Below are 7,336 nucleotides of genomic sequence, written 5' to 3'. Positions count from 1 at the left end.
TTATGGCACTTAAGTGTCATTTTGTGCCAAGTTATGGCACTTGAAACGATCTTTTGCCGGCAAAAATCTGGAAACTAGTGTGATCTTTTTAGGGAAGATGTCTCTAATGTCCAGTTAGAGAACTATGGAACATTTCATTCCAGTGTGTAAATGGCTTTTGTAGTGTAGAGTATCTCACTAGTTGTCAAAATTGAATCTGCATGTATTAGCTCAAGCGAGCTATATAGCCATGAATCAATGCTCTCCCATTCATTAATACCATTTTTGGCCTACTCTCTCCCCTCAGCAGATAAATTCTGCACTAGTGCAGGAACTTGATCGAGTCTCGTGGCAACAATGTTTCATCGGACTTACGAAAATAAGACACTCTCTTTTGCAGCCTACAGACACATCTAACGCAATATAGTCTTAAGGGTGAAAATTCTTTTGTGAACTTGAATTAGATGACAGAAGAAGAAATAAGGTCGCTTCATCCTGACAGGTATGCTGCTCACTCTCAAAGAAGAATCAGATTCGTATTGGCCAAAGTCAGTCGATGGGCCGATCTGGCTTCAGAAAATTAGCTACTTCAATGGTACCCGGGTGTCACTTTGCGATGTGTCATTGAAATTGAGAGCAAAAATGTCGTAACATGTTGTAAAATTGTTTTACGACGATCAGTTGTAATTGAGTGTAAAGAATCCTTGGAAATATTCAAGGAAAATCAGAGAAGCACTTGCCAATCTGTGATAACAAGTCACAACCATGGTTGTTGTATCTATGACCATTGGGATCTATCCAAATTTATAGGAAAATATAGAAAATCTCACGATCTAATAGTTCAACATGCGTAGCAGAGACTTGAGATGTTTGAATGCTTACAAGCACCGTCTGGTATGGAAACAATGGGATATTTTTGCAAAGAAAACCAAATGCTAAGTTGAGATAGTAGGAGTTTATCTCACTAAAGTGCCCATCCATGGAGATATCAATATAGCACTTAAGCCTCTGTTACCCTTGCACTGTGGCAATTCGAATAAAAAAAGAAATGGTTTAAATGCAATCATAAGAGTATGTATACTCTACACTTTATTTCTTGGGGATTGTAGTTCAATTGGTTAGAGCACCGCCCTATCAAGGCGGAAGCTGCGGGTTCGAGCCCCGTTAGTCTCGACGGAATCAAATCCAACAAAAAATACATTAATTCATCTCTCCATTTGGATGTGAAAAGAGATACAAATAAAATAGTCGAATTTCATTCCCAACAGGTATTGGATTTCTTTTTTCTTTTTTTTTTTGTTTCACATTTCTCATCAAAGAAATAGAAGAATTTCCATTCCATCAATCAGTATTGATTAATGGGATAGGAACATAAGTAGAGAAAAACGACAACCCCAACAAATGCCACCACGTACAATCCTACAAAACTCCACAGGAAGGCATCTTTCCAGGACTCATCATCTCTGCCTTTGTTTGCAGTTTACCTTTGTAAATTGCTTCATCGAAAGTCGAATTGGTTCTTTGTGTCAAATGTCTTGTCTAACAAGTTGTTGTGAGCAAAGCTAAAGAGTGGAAGTGTATAGCTGTGTTGGTTGCAAAGGAATCGGACCGGTTAACTCGTTGTAAGAAAGGTCCAACCTCTATATTCCTTAAATTGTAAAGTGTTTCTAGAATCGGTCTCGTCAGATGGTTATGCGATAGATTTAAAACATATATATCATTCAAATAACTGAGGATAGAGCCCATCAAATTATAGTGCGAGAGATCCTTTCCAAACATATATTCCAAAAAGTTTCCCTTATAAGATTACAATCTACTCAATGACATGAAGGTTACTTCTTCTAGCTCATCCAAAAAAGCACTTGCAAGACTATCATCGTAGAGAGATGATAAACCGAGTTGAGCCTTGGTCTGGACAAGAAAATCATTTATAAGCTATCTAATATGCCAGTTGATATATCCTCCACTAAATTGATGTCAGAGCCTTGGTTTGGACAAGAAAATCATTTATAAGCTATATAATATGCTAGTTGATATATCCCCCACTAAATTGATGTCAGCCAAATACAAATATTTCAACCTTGTCAAGTTAATAGTTCTTGGTAGCATTCGACCACACAAGTTGTTACTTGATAGTTTCAATACAGATTGTGAGACATGACCTTGTTGGATATATTGTTAATATAGTCCAAAATAATATATTCACATACAAGTCCAATAGGTGAAAGTACGGTTATTTGGGTCCATATGGACCGATGCCTAATAACTTAAATATAAAAACTTTAGGATTCCCTTACGTAGGAGGTAACACTATCTAGCATTCCAAACTTGACGTCTCTTGATGTAATACTTCAAGTAACCGCTTCTTCTCTCTTAAACCTATAACCTCCAACAATCTTGAAGTATTATGTTCATGCGTCGGATTTGAGTGAGTAAGGTGTCTTCTTGAAGATTTTGTTAAGACAAATTCACGGGTGTAATTTACTTTCGATTTCGAGGTGGTATTTATTGGAGAAAACTTTCATATTTGTTTTGAAGCTGAGAAAACGTTTCCATCAGTCTAGTCTGAAGACTTGCAGACTCTTTCGTCAAGGTCTGAAGACCGCTAGACCGCCGGACTCAAGATTTAGAGTCTGCCATCATTGACAGTTCTAGACCAATGAAGAAATCTTATTTTGATGCAAGGTTATCTTTAAGGATTTGATCCATTTGGTTAAAGATTATCTCACGGCTGGAGATAACATCTAAAGATCTATTATTCGTATTGCAAATAATTCGAGTAATTCAGATCTGTTGATTGACGAAGTAAACTTGGAATGTTCTACTTATGGAAACTTAGATCCTGATTGTATAGGCGAGCATGATTGATGGGCTATCTTCACATTCCTTAAGTAACTCGAGATTTCCCTAATTGATTTTGTCCAACGGGTAGATTGGAAGAACTCCTTTGGAAGGTGCCAACGGTTTTGAAGGCATGGAAGAGTATATAAAGAAGACGCTCTAGTTATTTGAGTGTGTGTGTGATAGATAAATTCCAAAGTCTGAAGTTCCTTGTTCTTTGCTGATTCAATTGTTGAGCATAAATTTGTACTCGAAAGAGAGTTTAGATATTTGTGAGGCCTTGAGAAAGTGTAGCAGAGTCTCTACACTGTGGAATCAAGGACGTGAGACTGTAACGACTCTTTTGATTTATAGTGAAATCCAGCCGATGGGCTGTTAGTGCGGGAGAGTAGACGTAGGCTTGGATTAAGCTGAACCACTATAAACCTTATGTTCTTATTCTCTTCCCTGAACTCTTTTACTTTGTTTGTAACTCTATTTAATTGTTAGAGTCTGATTTTTTCTGCAAAGTCTATTGTCAACCAGACTTAGGTTAAAAGGAAAAGTTTTATACTATATTTTGCAAAATTTGCTTTCGCACCTATTCACCCCCTCTAGGTGCTCGTACTAACTCTTTCAATTAGTATCAGAGCCTGTGTACTCATTTAATTGAAGTGTTTTTACTTGAGTTAAAGATCCATGGTTAGTATGTTGGCTCCAAGTTTGGTTGAAGGTTAAAGCAACACCAGACCGCCTTATTTTGATGTAAATGAATACAGTATATGGAAAAACAAGATGAAGGCATTCCTAAGATCAAAAGATCCTCTAGAATGGGATGTGGTAGACAAAGGAATCATTCCTAAAGCTACAACAGTCTCAGAAAGGGGAAAATAAGTTATTGAAGCTAGTAAAATGACTCAAGAAGAGATAACCAAGAGACAAGCTCTTGATGTAAAAGCAATTTATTCCTTATATTATGTATTATCTCTTGTTGAATATAACATAATATTTTCTTGTGAAACAGCTAAAGAAGTCTGGGATAGGCTACATATCACCTATGAAGGAACCGATCAAGTGAAAAAAACCAGAATCAATATTCTGCTCGATCAATATGAAGCCTTCAAGATGAAGCCAGGAGAATCTATTACCGACATGTTTAGTCGTTTTACAGAAATCGTGAATGGTCTTGAATATCAAGGTCAACCAATCTCAGGACCCATGAAGGTTAACAAACTGCTGCGTGGACTTTCCAAAGATTGGAATCACGTAAAGACCTCAATAAGAGAAACACAAAGGATCATGCCACTCTCTGTTGACGAATTGGTTGGCACTCTTTAGTCTTATGAAGTGGAGCAAATAAATGAAGATGAAGATCCCAAAGGTAAAAAATCCATTGCTTAAAAATCTAATGATGATTTTGATGTTACAGATTCTGAAGACGATATGGACGATGAAGAGCTTGCTCTCATGATAAGAAGGTTCAGAAAACTGAACAAAAATGGAAGAAGATTCAATTGGAAGAAACAAAGTTCTCAAAAGTTTCAAAATAAATCAGCTAAGGACGATGAATCCAATAAAGATGTGATTTGTTTTGAATGCAAGAAAAAAAAGGGACACATCAGACCCAACTGTCCCCTGTTGAAAAAAAAGAAAGGAAAAGCTGAGAAATATAGAAAGGCACTCAAAGCAGAAACTTGGAGTGATACCGAATGCGAAGAGAATGATGATGATTATGCTAATATTTGTAAAATGGTGCAATCAGAATCAGATTCAGACTACGAAACAGATACTGAGACTCGAGACTTGGACAGTGAAATTGAGGTAAGTAATTTAAAAATTCCTACTAAAGTCTCTAAATATATTGATGAACTGTGTCTTAGTCTCAAAACCTCTCTCAAGAGGATTTTCGAGCTAGAAAGGGAAAATTCTGCATTAAAGCAACAAGAGATTGTTTGGAAAGAAAAGGTCAAAAATTTAGATAAAAGCTTTATTACTTTGAAAGAAAATGCAGACTCTCTTTCAAAAGAAAACGCACTTTTGAAAAATGATATCTCAAGTATTTCAAAAAGGTTTTCTATATGATCTGAGAAATTGAAAAAGATTCTTTTAGCACAAAGACCTTACTTTAACAAATCAGGCTTGGGAATGACTTCTGAAACCATTCCTCTAATTGATTTTCCAAAAGTAAAGAAAATAATCAAATAAAGACCTACAAAAGACTTTTATAGAAATCATTTTCAAAAAGTATTTGTAAAACCTGTTGGCCGTAGTGCTCTTAAATATTCTAAATGCAACAGCTCAAAACACTTTGAGAAAGAATGTTCTTTGGTTTGGAGACCTATTAAGAAGGATTGGGCAAAGACTGTATATTGCACTAACACCATTGGACCCAAGAAAGTATGGGTACCAAAGAAAACTTGAGTTTCTTTTTTAAATATAGGTCATTATCAAGAAAAAGGTCAAATGTTACTTGGATAGTGGATGCTCAAGACATATGACAGGAGACTCAAGTTGTTTCATAAAGCTTATGCAAGTTAATGGTGAAAAAGTTTCTTTTAGCTGAAATAGTAAAAGAAGAATTGTTGGATGTGGAACTGTAAATATAGGAAGTCTCACAATCAACAACGTTTCCTTAATGGAAGGACTCAACTATAAGTTGCTCAACATAAGCCAATTGTGTGACACTGGGTTCAAGATCAATTTTCAATAAGGAATATATCCAGGCACTAGTAAAGATCTTTCATAATCCTTCATTGGGCGAAGACATGGAAACATCTATCTTTTGGATATCAATCCAGAAAGATATCATTGTTTAATTTCAATTCAAGATGAAGAAAATCTCTGGCATAGAAAACTTGGCCATATCAACATGAAGCAAATAGCCAAGATCTCTGCAAAGAAGCTTGTTCGTGCCTTACCCAACCTAACATACTAGAAATCTGAATTATGCATACCATGCGTGTTGGGAAAACAGGTTAGAAGTTCTTTCAAACCAATAAATCAAGTTTTCACTAATCATGTGCTGCAGCTCCTACATATGGATTTCTTTGGACCAATTAGGACTCAGAGCATTAGTGGAAAGAAGTACTGCCTAGTAATAGTGGATGATTATTCACGATTTACTTGGGTATACTTTCTAGCAAGTAAGTCTGAAACATTTTCTTATTTTGTAAAGTTTGCTAAGAAAGTACAAAATGAAAAATGATATGTTATTTCAAGCATACGGACAGACTATGGAGGTGAGTTTGAAAATCAAGACTTTACTAAATTCTATAATGAATCTAGTTTTCAGCATAAGTTCTCCTCTCCATACACTCCTGAACAAAATGGAGTTGTGGAAAGGAAGAATAGATCATTGCAAGAAATGGCTAGAACATTTTTAATTGAAAGTAACATTTCTTCTCGTTTTTGGGCTGAAGTAGTTTCTACAGCATGTTATATTATTAATAGAGTCTTCTTAATGCCTATTCTGGAGAAAACTCCCTATGAATTGTTCAAAGGAAAGAAGCCAATTGTTTCCTATTTTCATGTGTTTGGTTGCAAATGTTTTCTATTGAAAAATGCAAATGATTGAATTGGTAAGTTTGAAGAAAAATCAGACGAAGGCATTTTCCTTGGATATTCAACCACTAGCAAAGCTTACAAAGTATACAACAAGAAGACTCAATCTATGGAAGAATCGATGAATGTCAAATTTCAAGACCTTATACAAAATCAATTGATCCAGACTCAACTTGAAGAATCTGAATTTGCTCCAGACTCTGCAAAGTCTAAATCCCTTGAAGCAGCTCAGACTTCAGAAGGTCAACAGTGAATGAACGTTGAGGAATCAAATGAAGAAAAAGATCAGCGGTCTGTCAGACCAATCAGCAACTTAAAGCACAAGTCCAGACATCCCAAAGAACTTATTATTGGTGATATTGATGAAATGATTCGTACAAGATCCAAAAGGCATGAAGAGTCTAGCGTTGTGGCTCTTATTTCTGAAATAGAACCCAAAAGCATAGACGAAGCTTTAACTGATGAAAGCTATATTGAAGTTATGTAAGAAGAACTCATGCAATTCAGTATTAACGATATCTGGGAATTGACTCATAAACCAAAAGGTAAATCTGTTATTAGAGCTAAATGGGTTTTCAGAAACAAGATGGACGAAAAAGGAAAAGTTATAAGGAATAAAGCAAGACTCGTGGCCAAAGGATATACGCAAGAAGAAGGGATAGACTATGATGAGATTTACGCACCAGTAGCAAGGTTAAAAACAATTAGATTATTACTTGCTTTTACTTGTTATAAGAATTTCAAGTTATTCCAAATGGACGTCAAAAGTGCATTCCTGAATGGATTTATTCAAGAGAAAGTCTATATGGAACAACCTCCTGATTTTGAAGACCCAAGAAAACCAGACTCTGTATTCAGACTGAAAAAGGCGCTATATGGTCTAAAGTAAGCACCTTGAGCTTGGTACGACAGGGTTAAGTAAGTTTTAATCCAAAATGACTTTGTTAAAGGTAAAGTGGACACTACTTTGTTTATT

At 35.7% G+C, this 7,336-nt stretch overlaps 1 non-coding gene across 1 annotated transcript; it reads left to right on the top strand.

The window, feature by feature from the left end:
- The first annotated feature begins 1,078 nt into the window (after positions 1-1,078).
- Positions 1,079-1,152, top strand: TRNAD-AUC. Its single transcript has one exon. It is a non-coding gene; the product is annotated as a tRNA-Asp (tRNA).
- Positions 1,153-7,336: the final 6,184 nt, after the last annotated feature.

The sequence above is a fragment of the Eucalyptus grandis genome, chromosome 2 (genome assembly GCF_016545825.1).
Source record: "Eucalyptus grandis isolate ANBG69807.140 chromosome 2, ASM1654582v1, whole genome shotgun sequence".
NCBI classification, from domain to species: domain Eukaryota; kingdom Viridiplantae; phylum Streptophyta; class Magnoliopsida; order Myrtales; family Myrtaceae; genus Eucalyptus; species Eucalyptus grandis.
The sequence above is the reverse complement of the archived record's forward strand: the minus strand, read 5'-3'. Positions and strand labels throughout refer to the sequence as shown.